At 44.2% G+C, this 16,916-nt stretch overlaps 1 pseudogene; it reads left to right on the top strand.

The window, feature by feature from the left end:
- The first annotated feature begins 4,391 nt into the window (after positions 1-4,391).
- Positions 4,392-4,577, top strand: LOC142450858 (anaphase-promoting complex subunit 13 pseudogene; annotated as a pseudogene).
- Positions 4,578-16,916: the final 12,339 nt, after the last annotated feature.

Raw genomic sequence — 16,916 nt, 5'->3', positions numbered from 1 at the left:
ATTTCTGACCTTCAAAAACAATCTTTTAAAAAAATTTAATTAAATACTTTTATCAGGGGCTCTAACATCTCTTATCACAATCCACACAATCATTCATTGTGTCAAGCCCATTTGTACACATGCCAAAAGTAACCTTTAAACATGGGTATTCTTACTGTTGACCGGTGAGGAATCTGAAGCTTACCCAGAACCAGACATCGTTTTTTAAACTGACCTCTGACTTTTGCAGTGTTCACACTGAGGGCGGGCTGGGTGGGGTCAGACCGGGAGGGTGGGGCGGGGGGACAGGCTGGGATGCAAGTTTTATGGCGCTAAAACGTTTACAATTTGGGGGAGAGGACTTTCTTTCAAGGAAAAAAATTCCTGCAACATTAGGTAAAAAAGGCAAAATTTACAGAGGATGACAAAACAGATATTAACACATTATTGAAGCTTTGACGAGAGGCGATCTTTGCTTCTGACATCTCTTTAGGCCATTTAGCAGAATTGCCTTTGATAGTAATCCTTTGATAGTCATGTAGCTTTCCCACCTGCTTTAGCCACCGCCCCCCCAATTCCCCGCCCCCCCCCATAGCAAACTCCCAACACCCCCTGGGTGAGGAGTGAGAACTCAGAGCTCGGACGGAAAGATTGAAGAAGAATGTGCATTGCGCACATTACTAGGTGATAAAAATCTGGTTTGTGGAAGAGAGAATGTTTCGTATTTCAGAACTTGTTAAAAACAACAAAAAAGTTCCAAATCAAAAGCGACCAACCAAACCCCAAGTTGACTGCCACCCAGGCAATCCTGACGCAAAGGGATCCTATAGGATGGGGAGACTGCAGACTGGCAGTGTGTCCATGAGTAGAAAGTCTTCTTCTTGTGGGGGTTTTAAGCCACATACCTTGAGGATCGCACCCACCACATCACCCCCTCTGCCCCCAGGGCTCTCCCCACTCCCTAATCAAAACAGCCAAGTTACCGTGTGGTATCTCCAGCCTCCGCCAGGTGAGCAAGAGCTGCCCTGAAGAGGCCTGCCTTCTTGTCTCTGGTGCCCAAGCAGACAGTTTAACGAAGGGGGCACCTTCGAGTTTTCAAAATGGAGTTCTATCAACAACAAAGCATTTGGTTTATTTATTTAATCATTTTATTGGGGGGGGGGGCTCTTACAAATCTCATAACAATCCATCATTCCATTGTATTAAGCACCCTGTACATATGTTGCCATCAACATTTCCAAAACGTGTTTTCTACTTGAGCCCTTGGTATCAGCTCTTTACCCCCCTCCTACCCTGGTGAATCCTTGGTCAATTATTTTTATTTCGTGTCTTACACTGTCCCGTTGTCTCCCTTCACCCACATTTCTGTTATCCATCCCCTGGGGGTGGGCTATATATCCCACCCTGTGATGTTTTTCTCCCCACCCTCCCCCCCACCAAGCATTTTGTTTTATAATCTTCTTTATGGTCATCATGTTGAGGAGAAAAGGGTGTGTATTTATGGCTGTAAGAGTGCTCCTGAGGCAAGCCAGGACTCAATCTCCGAATACTTGATTTTGTGAATCAATTTTAGATGGGCTGCTAACTTGTTTTAAACTAAAAGATCGCCAATGCTGAGAATCATTCTCAACGCCTTTGGTTATTTCTCTACAACGTGAGGGAGGCTATGAGGAAGTGCCTAGAGGAGATTTGTCTTAGAAAGGAGAAAGTTAAGGAAGGTTTAGGCCAAGGGCCTTTCTCGGTCACCAAGCTCCTCCTTGTTTGTCCGTGAGCAGCACGTCTAGGGCACTGAGGGAGCAGGTGTGCTGAGCTGCCGGCCTGTCCTGTCCAGCAGGACATCATCAATGTGGACACCTGAAAGAGGGACTGGGAATGAAGATGGGCAAGGGGGCGGAGAGATGGAAGCAAGACAGGAATCGGATCAAGCCTCGTTTTATTGAGTTGAGAGCAGAGGTTTAAATAGCGAGGGGCTGGCACCATTATGTCACATGTAAAATAGGGTACAGCTGAGGTAGCCAATAGTTGTGCATCTTCAAACAAGGAAGGGATGGCGGGCAAGTGATCAAACAGGTAAGTATGCTAATGAAGCATTCCTGGTGAGCCTGGGGGGAGATGCCATCAGACATGTATTGACCAATGAGCATAGCAGCTGCTAGTGAAAGATCACCAATCCTAGCAAGGGTCAAGGCAGCCACCCTCTGGCGGGAAGGGAACAAAGGACAGAAAAACCTTTGGGCAGTTTGTATGGCGAGAGTAGATTCAATGGCTAAAATCCAGGGTGGGGAGACACGCAGCTCCCGACACGGGCCTACCAGGAAAGGTGAGGCTCCCAGAAGCCAGAGCCCCGACTCCTAGCCCCTGAGGCTAAGCAGTGGGGCTGGGTAAAAAGGGGCTGTAGGTGGGCAGAAGCTTCCAACCACTCCGAGCACTCATTGTCCCCTGGTAGGTGCTACCCAGAAGGACAGTAGAAGGGCCCTATGGGTCTCCCAGGCTGCAATCCTCTTTTCTTTTGCAATGCCTCTCTTTAGTACTCTGGCATGATTGGTCCAACAGTGGCAGCATAATATAGTAACCGCCTTCTACCATTTAAAGTCATTCACAGCGGTAGGAGAATGTTTGATGTGAAAAATATAAGCCAGGTGAGAGTGTCTCGTTTTGAGGAATGAAATGCTAGGAGACAACGGATGGGTAAATAAGACGATGTGTCTGCGGTGGCCACTTAGTCCTTTGTTTTTAGGAACCTGGGAGAAATTGTCTTCTTTGAGTTTCAAATGTTAGGACAAATCTAGCCGTTTCTTAGCCTCCTCAGTGCCACCTGGATTGCTGAACCGAGTGCGTCTGAGGATACCCCGACTCAGCTGGGTTACTCGGGCCAAGCTCTGCAGCACAGGTGGATGCACAACCGCTGGTTGGGCCAAGGTGGCTCAGTGCTGCCCCGCTCACCCAGCAGAGGCTGCCAGGCCATTAAAGAGCTACTCTCAAGTCCCCCGAGGCTATAATTCTTCACAGGGAGTCGGAAGCCTCATTTACCCACCCTGGGGTGGCTGGTGGGTTCTAACTGCTAACCTTTTGATTAGCAGCCCAAGGCAAAACTCACACCACCTCCTCAGCTCATTTAAGAAGCACCGGACCCAGCATCATTGCTGCCCAGACACATCAGTAGTAATATCTTTTCTATAAAATTTTAGAAGTTTCACAAATCTTTTAGTTCTCAGGCAGGGTTAACTGCTTAGGTTTTTAATAACCTAGGGTGAACTATTTTATTCGATCTTTTCCAGCCAGTAAGCAAAGAACTTGATGCATTTTTTTTTCTTCAAGGAGAAGGGGAGGCGGGGAGGCGGGGAGGCGGCGAGGCAGCATCTCAGCCTGGCCTGAGCATTGGGAGCAGCGCAGCGCCGTGAGGCTGAAGCACAGCACTGATTGGGGTCTAGGGTTTCAGTGCTACTGGTACTATGGAGAGGAGCCTCTATGGCATGGTGGTTATGCTTTGGACTGCTAACCACAAGGTCAGCTGTTTGATTCTACCAGCTGCTCCATTGGTGAAAGGAGGTGTTTTACTCTTCTAAAGAGTTAAAGTTTTGGAAATATACCGGGACAGTTCTACCCAATCCTATAGGTTTTCTATGGGTCAGAATCGACTCGATGACAGTTTTTTTTTTTTTACGATGACAGTTTTGAGAGTGATGTCATTGAACAATAGCTAAAAGACTAAAGAAACTGTTGAGGACAAATGTTACCATATACATGGTTTATATATATATATACATATATATATATATATATATATGTTTTTATTGAGGGACATCTTGAATAGGGGCTGGTCATTAGCCTCACCTCTCTGCAAGTGGAATGGAGCAAGTAGCACAGATGTGGAAGGAAAAGCTGTGGGAGGCAGGACAGTGGTCCTACAAAGATGTCCAGACCAGACCTTAATGTCTGGGTTCCGGGGATATGCTCAATTCCCTGGGGAAATAGACTTTGCAGGTGGAATTAAGGTTACAGGCTTTAAATAGGGAGATTTCCTGAGATTATCTGAATGGGCCTGATGTAATCTCATGGGCTTAAAAAGTGGAAGAGAAAGGCTGAGGAATGAAGAGTCAGAGGGATGAGATGGAAGAAGAGGCAGGAAAGATTCAAAGCAAGAGAGATTCCATCCACTGATATTGGTTTTGAAGAGGGAGGGGTGAGGGAGGGACTGCAGGCAGCTAGAAATGAATTTTGTGTCTAGTGACTGCCATATTACACAGAGCAAGCTTAGAGAGCTATGAAGTATGAAAATTAAAATCTGATTTGAACCTTATTTAGTAACACATTTGACATATTTCAAGAGTTCATGGAGAGAGGCTGTGGTTTGGCAGAAGCGGTGGGCCAGGGCCAGGGCCTGATCCTGACAAGCTCTACTCTGCTGGAGGATGGGCCACGTGATGGAGAGAGATGGAACGATCTTGGACTTGCTCAACGATGCACTGTGGGTAGACAAGCTGCCCTCTGAGGATGTCACACTACTTCTGAATACGCTTCCTGAATCTGAACAAGAACATGGTAGCACCACAGAATTCGTTAAAGGACAAGAAATAAAGTGGACAGACTTAGCCTGACAGGACCTCCATGAGAACATCCCCCACATTGGAAACTGACACCCAGCTTCTTTCTCATAGCTATTAGAAAACCTGGATGAGATGGAGCAGGAATGGGAGGAGCAATACCAGGAGGGTAGGGGAAGGTGGGGAGAGGAAGGGAGGAAGAGGGAGCTGATTGCAATGAGCTACACATACTCCCCCTCCCCCAGGGGACGAACAACAGAAACCAAGGGGGAAGGAGACAGTGGTTGGTGTAGGATATGAAAATAATAATAATTTATAATTTATCAAGGGGTCACTGGGGTGGGGAGGGGAAGAGGAGCTAATACTAAGGGCTCAATAGAAAGTAAATGTTTAGAAAATAATTATGGCAACATATGTACAAATATGCTTGATACAATAGATTGTTATAAGAGCTGTAAGAGCCCCCTTTTAAATGATCTTTTGTTAAAAAATAGATGAAATTAAAAAATCTTTCAAGCTCAAATCTTTTAGCAATAAATCAACACTTAAAAATATGTTCCTACTTAATTTGTGGCAGCCAAGTAAAATGTGAAAATATTCACCGGCATGAGACACGAATGTGGGATATTTGGCTCTTTGCGCATAAAGCTCTTCATTCAACAGCTTGCGTTTGAACATGCCTGTTAGACATTTGCCCTTAAGTCTGATTTTGTCTTCCTGCTGGTGTGAACACTTCCTTACTACTTTTATGTACCCTGTCCAGCAAGACTGAAGATACAGCGAGCAAGGCAAAGGAGGGCCGACATAAAGATGATTCGTTTCTCCTGTACTTCTCTTAGAGAAGCATTCTGAGTAGGGGCTGGGGTGGATGTGAACGTAGCTTGCATGCAAGTATAGGTATAGTTGTGGGCCTCTATTATGGGTATACGGAAACCCGATTCGCTGATTACAACGGGACCTTAGATTCCCTGTATGGTTTCAAATTATGGATAAATTTACTGACTAAAAAGCTATCTGATAAAAAGAAGTTTATGGAAAAGCATGTCATGAAAAAACTGTGCCTGGCTTTTAAAATATTTTACATCAGAACATACTTGCCCTACCTTGTTAAAGGAGCCTTGGTCACATTTAGGCTGCTAACCTCAAGGTCAGCAGTTCGAAACCACCAGCCGCACTATGGGAGAAAGGAGACTTTCAACTCCTGCAAAGAGTTACAGTCTCAAAAACCCACAGGGGCAGTCCTACCATGTGCTATTGCGTTTCTATGAGTTGGCACTGTTGGCTCAACCTTGAGTTTCATATTTTGAGTTTTTGAACTTATCACATGTATAAATGAGATCTCGTTTGAGACATTAAGAAGGTTAAGACATCAGTTTGAAAGAGCCCCTATCAGAGCAACATGAAATCTGCTAAAGCTGAAGCAAGACCAAACGTCCAATGCACGCTGTTTGGCGGGAAGAAAGGTGAAATCTTGTTGCTTTAGTTAGGAAAAGGTTTTGGGGACAAAGCGCATGGCCAGAGACTTTTGGATGCTCAGAGTCTGTTGCCAGTTGACCTTCTAAAGGGTGATAGCTGCTTATGATGAGGGCATTTTGAGAAAGGTCGTCAAGTTTTCGTAGGCAAACGTCACTAGAGTCCTTCACCAGACACACTCCTGCTCATCCCTCTCATCCGACAAGGACAGTTTTTCAAGAGTTCCAAAGGGAGAGCATTTGGCTTCCAGTTTACAGCCCTGACAGGGGTCTTTCTGATTTGTTTCCTAATTGAAAAAAAAACTTACGGGCACCCATTTTTCTTGAGCTAACAATCTACAAAAGACTACATTGACATTAAATTCCCAGGGCCCTCAGTTCTGTGGGGCTGGACTGGATGACTGGCTTCACCGCTTACAGTCTTGAACTTGTTGGAGGTGAGTGGAGAAACACAAGGGGCTTCAAAAGATCCATGGGAAAAGTCCATGATCTTTTAATACCATGTTTCCACAAACGTTTTGTCGCCCCCTCAACATATCAGCACTTTTAATTTTTATCTTTTAATTCCATTTCCACAGACTTTTAAAGGCCTCTCATGTGAAAATAGACATAGAGGCAAAAGACATTATGAGACACAGGAAGGATTATCACTTGCTACTCTTTTTGATCATATACATAGAGCAACACGTTATTGGCAATAATGTGTGAAAGAAAAAAATTAAACTTTAAAAATTCCCCCCCCCAGCAAATTTAATTTAATGAACATGACCTAAAGAAATCTTATGTGACCTTCTGTTTACTGTAGACCTTTCATATGCATCTATTGATTTGTAGTTGCTGTCAGCTTATTGAAGTGCTAATGGACAACTGGTGAAGTAGCCCTGGGCTGAAGGGAGACAAGGAACAAGGGAAAGTAGAGGTGTGGCAGAAGCAAGGCCAGGTGGTGAATGAGGAGTTGGGCCCAGTGGGGGTGGCTTCCCCAATCTTCAGTAGAGGTCCTGCGTTGACAATCAGTGAGGCCAGCGGACTTGAAGCGGAAGAAAGGACGTTGATGAGCAGGAACTGTGCCTTGTAGCCGGTTCTAGTCTTCACCCCTTGACAGATGTGCCTTTTCCCTCCTGAGATGTGTGGATGGTGGGAGCAAAGGGAGGGTCAGCCAGATGTGCTCACACCCTCATTCCCCGAGAGCATCTGGGGACTTGCAGCAGGCATGAAATGAGACCTCCAAAGCATGTCATGTATGCTGTCTACCCCTCCTTGTATCTCTCTCTCTCTTTCAGGTTTCTATTGCGATTCAGGGGAAGGTTTACAGAGTAGCTCATCAGTTTTACATTCAGCATTCACATACAATCCCCTCACTGTGCCATCATTTATCCTATTTCCTGTGTTTTTGGTTTCCATTCCTTCTCCTCCCTAGCTCTCTGAACTTTGTCTTTGGGTAAACGGTAGCATTTACCCATGGGCATTTTGAGGATAAATGATTCGATTCTTTTAACATGGGGGTGAGTTCAGTTTCAGACCTGAAGGGTGACTAAGGGCCATAGTCTTGACGGGTCCCACTTGCCTCCATCTGATCAGTTAAGCCTGGTCTCCTTTATGACTTGAGTTTTGCTCCAAGTTTTCCTCCCACTGTGTCTAGGACCATCTATGTTACCCTTTTCAGAGCAGTTGGCAGTGGTATCTTAATGCCATCTAGTTCTTCTGATCTCTGGGTTGTGGAGATGGCGGTTTGTGTGGTCCGTTAGTCCATTGTTTCTGTAGATCTTTTGATTTTCATTTTTTCCCCGCTGGATGGGGAGAGGCATGCTGCACCTATGTGGCTGCTCAGGTTAAGACCCAAATTGATACTCCCCAAAGCAGGCTGTGGAACATTGTCTCGGTGAACCATGTTACGCCAGCCGACCTTGGTGTCCCTGGAGACTGTGACCCTGATCCCCCAGACCCAGTGAACTTATTCCCTTAAGGTGTTTGGTTATATTTAAGATATTTTCATAACTTTGCTCCCTGTCTTGCAAATACCTTTAAATGGTACTTAGTGTCAGATTTATAGTTTTAGTCTTTTCTTGGGGCCAAGACTTCTGTAAGTGGAAACTTATCTTCCTAAGGATGAAAATAGGTGAGTTAAAATAAGACATACTTTGCTGGAAAGATAAATCCAACCCAGCACTTGGTCTTTGAGGAGGTAACAACAGGGGTGTGTGGGTATAACTTTGAGTAGTTATCCTCAGGGCATCATCTTTCCACGGTGGCCTGATGGGGTGCCAGACAGATGGACTCCATACTGGGTGCAAGGTGCTTGTCTTCTCTCAGGTTTTTGACCACACTGTCTGCTATAGTTTATTGTGCCAGCCTGGCCGATAAACACAAGTAGGATTAACTGAAGGGCAGAGGGATAAATGGCTCGGTGCGTCTCACCTTGGTTGTTCTGTGCCTCAGTTTAAAGGGATACACTACCTGTGGGATGCCTAGCCTGTGGACTGTGTCGCTGTAAGTTGAGGTCCCTTTAAGCCCACACGATTGGAATGTTCATCTCTGGAGCTGGGGACTGACAGTTGATGACAGTTGGGGACCTGCCTTGCTATTTGCTGCCTGGGTATATATAGCCCAGCCCTCTCTACAGAAGGGGACGGGCACCTGGCAGCTCTCAAAACTTGAAGGACTGCTAGTGTCTCACTGCTTTATAACTTAACTGTTAATTTCTTGTATTATCTGTTTATTATTTAACGGTTTATTTCTTGAATTATATATCTATCTTTGTAAATATATTTATATATAATTACTAGCAATCTGGTTTGTCTCTCTAGAGAACCCTGTCCAATACACCGTCCCAAAGTATAGATGTAAAAAACAAAAACAAAACAACTCAGAAATCAACATGGTTCCAAATCCACACAATAAAAACTATAAATGTAAGGGGGTACTTACAACTCCAAGGACTTCCCCCTAAAATTCTTTTGGGCTTAGCATTGTTTTATTTTAGGATATATAGATAGACATACTGGCTTTGGTTATTTTTTTCCTTATAGAATCATTAATAATTAAAAAAATAAATAATCCACTGTGAACTCTGTTGACAAGGCTTTATGAAAATAGGCATTCTTATCTATTTTTGGTATGAGTGTCAAATAGTATAGTCATTAGGCAGGGGAATTTGCCAACATCTAAGGAAACCACATATAACCCCTTGGTCCAGCAAACTCATTTCCAGAAACTTCTCCTGAAGAAACACCTCCAGTAATACAAAATGAACATGCATAAAAGTATACATTATAGTACCGACAATGATAACAATTTGGCAATAACACACACACATATAGGAGACAGACTAAATATGTTATGTATACATTGAGTATCACGCAGCGTATTTTACAAAGTCTAATCTACCTCGCCCATCCATCTGTCCTACAATAAAGGGACGCTAGCTCCAAGGAGGACCCCTAGTGTCGTGGAGGCTCTGCGCTGGGCTGCCATCGGAAAGGTCAGCAGTTTGACACCAGAGGGAGGAAGACAGGACTTTCTACTCCTGTTAACAGTCTAGGAAACTCACAGGGGCAATTCTACCCTGTGCCAAAGGGTTACTTTTGAATTGGCATCGACTCGATGGAGAGTTTTGAGGATCCCAAAAGCCCTGCTGGCATAGTGAGTTAAGCGTTGGGCACGTAAGATTGACAGTTTAAAAACCCACCAACTGCTCTGTGGGGAGAAGATGAAGCTGTCTGCTCCCTTATAGATATGCAGTCTTGGAAGTCGATGGAGCAGTTCTGCTCTGTCCTACAGGCTTGCTGTGATTTCGAATAGACTCGGTGTCAGTGGATTTGGCTTGGGGATTTGGGTAAGTAGCTTTTTCAGAGTGATTTTCAGTATTTAATGCTAAGTAAACAAAACAAAACAAAACAAAAAACAAACAGCAAACGCGAACATGTTATCTTTTGTATATGAAATAAAGGATAATAATACACATGCATCTGATTGTAAATAACAAGACATACTGGAAAGATAGGAACCCTGGCCGCAGAGTAGTTCTGTGTTGGGGTGTGATCAACGAGTCTAGCAGTTAAACACCACAAGTCGCTCCAGGGGAGAAGGAAGGGCTTTCTACTCCCCTTAAAGAGTTACAGTGGGGCGTATTTGCTGGTGAGCGGAGCGGCCAGCACCTTCACGGTGCTGCCGGAGAACAAGCAGTCCCTGACGGGGATGACCGGGCTCTTCCAGAAGTGTTGCTGGTTGGGCAGAATGCTCAGCACACTGAGTAAGGATGTTGGTTCAACTAACCCCATCCCCAGGAAAAGTTCTGTGGATACCTTTGACTCTGCAACTCTGTTAGGGGCTACCGAAGGACACAAGATCGGCATGGCGGTGAGCTCCAGAGGAGTCACCAAGTTTCAGATGGCTGACTCCAACCTGCTCAGACTGAAGGAGAGGGACCAACAGATCATGGAACAGGGCGCTGCTGTCCAGCCTGCTTTCACCACTGCTCTTTGCCCTGTTGGCCAAAGGCCAGATTTCTGGCTCCCCCAGAGTGGCTGTCTCCATATGAGATTGTGAGCCATTTTTGAGAGGACAAGGGCAAAAGGGGGCTGCAGAGTTTACAGGGTAGCTGTGGGAAGAAACCAGCTGATTCTCCCCTTTGGCTCAATCTCTGCTGCTTGTTATGTGTTCCTGCAGGATAAAGTCTCTGTAGCCATCTGTGTGAAGAGCAAGGAATTATTAAACTCTTTAGTTACTAAAAAACAAAAAACCACCACAAAAAACCAAACCAAACCAACCAACCAAACAAAAAACACCCAAACAAACCCCAAAGAGTCACAGCCTCGGAAATCCCAGGGCTGCTCTACCCTGTCCTCTAGGGATGCTCAGTCAGCATTGACTTGATGGCAGTAACTTTAGTTTTTCTTTTTCTATCAGAAGGATAAACCAGAAACGAGTAAAAGTTATTACTTGCAAGAGGACGGCTAAAACCAGAATGGAGAGGATATAGGAGAGAACGATTTTGTTTGGGTATGGTTCTGTATAGTTTTGACTTTTGGAACTAAGTTAATGTTTTTGTGTTTATAAGTGGAGTTAAATTAGCAAGCATAGATAGGGAAGAAGCAATAAAATGGAATACAGAGAGACGCAAGTAAGCTAGACTGTAGATCAAATGGTATTATTGCTGGTATATTGCCATTGAGTCAGTTCTGACCCACAGCGGCCCCAGGCACAACAGAGCACACGTCCCAGTCCTGGGCCATCCTCGCCACTGTTCCTGTGCTCGGCTCATTGTTGCAGCCAGTGTGTCAGTCTCCCTGTGGGCCTTCCTCTTTTTCGCTGCCTGCCTACTTACCAAGCAGCATGCCAAATGGACAATCACAATAAAGGGAGAACAATGAGCCTGCCAAATAACATGCACACATGATATTCGACTGTCCTCAGCCTAAAGACAAGACGTATTGCGCATCAACAAAAGTTAAGCCTTCTATTGGCGCTCCGGTGAAGATGGAAAGTGCCGATTTGTTTTCCACTCGATCGTGTATACACCTTTTGTTTCCTGACCTTGGTTGCACTCTTTCCACTTCCTCGGTGGGTCTGTTTCCAGTTATCCTTCTTTCCCGCTCTTTCCTGAGCTCTCAATTTTGTCTTTTGGCCAGTGTTGCCCCTTTGGGCTCTCATGGCTGATTATTCTGAGGGATTCCCTGCTGTTATTATTTACCTTTTAGTCCTGTTGATCATTGGCCTGAAAGTCATCTTGGGGACTCTACTAGTCTCTTATCAGACCAGTAAGTCTGGTGTGTGTGTGGGCATTTTGAATTCTGTTCTACATTGTCTCCCTCTGCCTCCTTTCTCTTGGGATGCTGAGCAGCGGTCACAATGGCCGTAAAGGTGGAGGGCGCCATCTAGTGCTTCTGGTCTCAAGCAACAACAGAGAAGTCTTGTGTGCAAACTGAAAGTCGTGGTATAGGTGTAGATATGCTGAAATGATTTTGTGTCCAATACAGTATTGAGCAAATAAATAACTAGACTGACACTATAGGGAGCCAGACTTCTGCTGTAAATGGAGAGACAGATATGCAAAGGGAGGGCAAGAAAGAACCCCGAGGTGCTGGATTACTATAAACTCATGATTTATTATTCTCATCACGTTTCAGATGAAACTGTTTCCTAACTCTGTTTGCTGAAGGGGCAAGTGGCAAGGGTGAGATGTGGTTCTACATTTTGGTTTCTAAATACCATTCCTTAGAAGGAACCAGGACTCCTTGAAGAGATGATTCTTCCCATGACTGGGCAGGGAAAACACAACAGGAGAGCCAAGAAGGCTGACCATGGCAGGAAGTAAAGAAATGCTTTAAGACATGGTGCCGAATTAGCAATGCTTCGTTCTGTTTTATGTAAATAATGTGGCCGTGTGACAGAGTTGATGCTACTGCAACACTAACAATAAAGAATGGGATATGCCAAAGGCGACAGGAGCCACCTTGATGGGCTTCGCCTGGCTAAGCCTCAGGTAATTGGAGCATCAACATGGTACTGGCAGTATAGCTCAAGGAATAAAGAAGACCCCAGGAGTTCATGCTGACACCAAGGACAAGCCAGCCAGCCATGGTAGTGAGTGAGGGCAGAATGGAGCCTCTACTCGAATGCCAACTGGTAAGAGTTAAGTGTTAGAAACTCACCATCTATACGTTTTTTTTTTGGGGGGGGGGTTGATTTACCCAGGCCAGAATTACAAATGGAAGGTCGAGGTTTGTTGCAGAAGTGTGTAGGGACCAGGAGAGATTTTCAGTCTCAAAGCACATCCACAGATGATTCCTTAAGCACAAAGGGAGGATGATGAATTTAGTGGAAACCACCTGAGCACGGAGTCAGAAGTAGCAACAGGAGGACAAACAATACAAACTACTGCTCGGCACCTGCTGATGTGATGCGCTGAGTAGGACAGCATATTGCCTATTTAAGCGTTCTGCCAAAATGTATGATATACGCTATTGAGTGGGGATAAAATAATGGGCCTGTACTCCTCAAAATGTTAGTCATGGAAAAAAAGGAAGGTTGAGGGACTGCTCTAGATGAAAGGGGACTAAAGAGACAACTACATGCAGAATGTGATCCTGGAGTGGGGGACAAGTTCTATCAAGGATAATATATAGTGAGAATATCCTAGCAAATGGCCTTTCTTTCAATCCTTTGTTATTGGGAAATATTGATAATATATGATGTCATACATCAATTATGTTTTTAAGGCTGAGAACATCCACATTCTATTTTTAAAAAGTAATTTTTTAGAAGAAAAAAATAATTTTATTGGGTGCTCATACAACTCTTACACTTCATCCATCCATCCATTATGTCAAGCACACTTGTACATTTGTTGCCATCATCATTCTCAAAACATTAAAAAATAATTTTATTGGGGGCTCATACAACTCTTATCACAATCTATTCATCTATCCATTGTGTCATGCACACCTGTACATTCATTGCCATCATCATTCTCAAGACATTTTCTTTCTACTTGAGCCCTTGGTATCACATCATTTCCCCCCCTCCCTCTCCCACCTTCACGAACTCTTCATAATTTATAAATTATTTTCATGTCTTACATTGTCCGATGTCTTTCACCCATTTTTTCTGTTGTCCGTCCCCCAGGGAAAGGTTATATGTAGATCATTGTGATCGGTTCTCCCTTTCTCTCCTCCCTTCCCTTAACCCTCCTCGTATTGCTAATCTCATTATTGGTCCTGAAGGGGTTTATCTGTCCTGGATTCCCATGTTTCCAGCTCTGATCTGTACCAGTGTACATCCTCTGGTCTAGCCAGATTTGTAATCATGATAGTGGGGACAGGAAGCATTAAAGAACTAGAGGAAAGTTGCATGTTTCATCGATGATATACTGCCCCCTGACTGGCTTATCTCCTCCCTGTGACCCTTCTGTAAGGGGATGTCCAGTTGCCTACAGATGGGGTTTGGGGCTCCACTCCACACTCCCCTTCATTCACAGTGATATGATTTTTGTACTTTGATGTCTGATACCTGATCCCATCGACACCTGATCACACAGGCTGCTGAGCTTCTTTCATGTGGGCTTTGTTGCTCCTGAGACAGATGGCCACTTGTTTACCTTCAAGACTTGAATATCCCATACACTGTATCTTTTGATAGCCAGGCACCATCAGCTTTCTTCACATTTGCTTATGCACCCGCTTTGTCTTCAGTGATCATATCAGGAAGGTGAATGCCAGTTTAATAGAACAAAGTGATCTTGCATTGAGGGAGTACATGAGTGGAGGTCCAATGACCATCTGCTCCCTTAATACTAAGCCTATAAATATATGCACATAGATATATTTCCCCATCATCATATATAAATATACTCACATATGCACATGCCTATATCTAGACCTCTATAAACGCCCTTTGCCTCCTAGTTTTATCCTCTATTTCCTTTACGTTCCTCTTATCCCACTATCATGTTCAGCCTTCATTTGGGTTTGGGTAGTTGATCTAGGTTACATTGCCCTTGATCAAGCCCTAACAGGCTTCCTACACCCTCCTCGCCATCGATTTTGGATCACTTGTTCCCTTGTTCTGGGGTTTGTTAACACCCACTTTCTTTTCCCCGTTCTCCCCCTCTCCCATGTTCCACTCCCTGACCCCCAACCGGAACTGTTGGTCCTGTTGTTTTCAGCTCCAGCTTATTTATCCCGCCTATCTTATCTAGATAGACCTGCAGATATAATAATACGCACAAAACCCAAGACAGAGAAAAACAAAGCAACAAAACAAAAACCCAATGACAAAAAAAGAGAGAAGCCTATAAATAGTTTAAGGTCTGTTTGTTGACTTTTAGGAGTGTTTCCTGGTCGAGTCTGATGGGGTGCTATGCCCTGGCCCCAAAGTCTATTTTTGGTATTCCCTGGGAATCTGTTGCTCTGTTCCCCTTGCTGTTCTATTGCCCACTCTTAGTGTTTCACCTCAGTGTGGTGGGGTCAGAACAGGCACAATTCACACTGTCTCCAGTGTTGTCCCCCGTAGTGCTATGCATCAGTGAGGGGCGTCGTGTCTTGTAGTGGGGCCGGTCCTATGGTCCTCTCTGTGCTTTGGCTGCTCTGAGTGGGAATATTGTCCTCAGGGCTTGATGGGCCAGGATGTGTTCCACTCTCTTCCTCCCCCTTCATTTGCTCCTGTGAGCTCTTATCAGGCATGTCCCTCTCCCTGAGCTCTAGCTTCAGTGCTGTCCTCTGAAGTCAATTTCTCTGTGGGGAGTGGGGGCTAGCCACGTAGTTGGGATTGGGGTCGGCCTCCATCCATATTCTCTTATGAATTGAACTGTATCTTCTTCAAAATGCGTGCTGTAAATCCTAATGTGTATGCCTATGGTTATAATCCAATTTGGGATTGGGTTTGTCTCAATAGTGTGTTAAGGAGACAAGGCTAATACGGTATATTTTGAGTCAGTCTTGTACAACACTTGATTTTAGCCCAAAAGGCTGAGGAGTGATTGAGCCAATCTTTGTTGAGGTACAAAAGAGATGAAACAAGCAAGCCAAGCAGCAGAGATTGGGAAGCCTGATGCTTAGCCAGATGGAGGTCTCTAAAGAGTTGGAAACAAGCTAGAGGGACAAGGCAGAACTGTTGAGAAGGCTCTCCCCTCCTTGCGCCAACAGCACATTGAACTTGGACATCTAACCTCCTACACTGTGAGAAAGTAAATGCTTATTTAAAACCACCCCCTCGGGGTCTTTGTTATAGCAGCACTAGATAACTAAGACATTCTGTAAGGAAGTGAACTTGTTTCCAAGATACTAACTTTTCCAAATTGCTCTCATCAGACTCACTTGCTTACAACGAACAGAGTGAGTTGAAGGATTCCAGTATATTTAGTGTTCCACGAAAGTGAGTGGAACCGAGTCCTCTCTACTGCTGTGTGGACTAATTAGTTGTTATTTTCCTCCTCCCTGTGTAAATCAATCAATCAATCTATCTATCTACACACACCTAATAAGTGTTCTCCCTTTGTTTCTCTAGAGAACTCTGCCTAGCACATGCACACATCTTCTCAATATGATTGGATGATTAAATTGCATGATATGTGAAGTATATGCAATAAAACTATTTAAAAAGAGAATGATGAAGGCGGGATTGGGGAGGGAGCAATAGAACTGATTGGGATTGCACAACTCATTTAAAAGGTGATTTTAAAGGTGGGAGGATGCTCTATGACTGATGCTTTGGCGCTGGTACAAGGCCCCTTGCTACAATTGAATGACTGAACTATTGAATTTTATGATATGTAAATTATGTGCCAATAAAACTGTTGGGAAAAAATGGAGAAAATGTTCTCAAATTGATTGTGGGGATGATTACACAATTCTTTTAAATATATTTGAACCATTAAATTGTCTGGTATGTGAATTATATATAATAACAATTTTAAAACTTTAAAACAAACAAAAAAATAGCTAGAACAGAGCCCTGATCCAACACAAGGGATCAAGGGTATGTTCTGTAGCTTCTTTATCTTAAAAGAGATGAGAGAGGAGTGAGCAAAGAGGGAGGGACTTTGGTACCACAAGACGTTAGAGCCAGGAGTGGAACATGACCTTTGGATCGACTAGACCCAGGGGAATATGGATGCCAAGACACATGGGGAGCGAGCTTCAATAACTGCCAGGCTCACACAGGTTGAAAGAAGAAGCCATGCTGAATTCAGACTTGTAGTCTCATAAACAGTGAGAGAACACATTTGTTATAGCAGAAAGGAAAAGGCAGAACAATTTTGAAAAAGAACTCCACTGAAAGAGTCACATTTCCTAAATTTAAATTTCACTACAAAGTTACATTATTCAAGATAGTGTCATACTGGTATAAGGGTAGACATACAGGTCCTAAACAAAAACACCCCCCTCCCTCATGGCATTGAGTCAATTCTGACTCATAATGACCC

The sequence above is a fragment of the Tenrec ecaudatus genome, chromosome 6, assembly GCF_050624435.1.
Source record: "Tenrec ecaudatus isolate mTenEca1 chromosome 6, mTenEca1.hap1, whole genome shotgun sequence".
NCBI lineage: Eukaryota > Metazoa > Chordata > Mammalia > Afrosoricida > Tenrecidae > Tenrec > Tenrec ecaudatus.
Note: the sequence above shows the minus strand (reverse complement) of the source record. Positions and strands in the feature narration are given on the sequence as shown.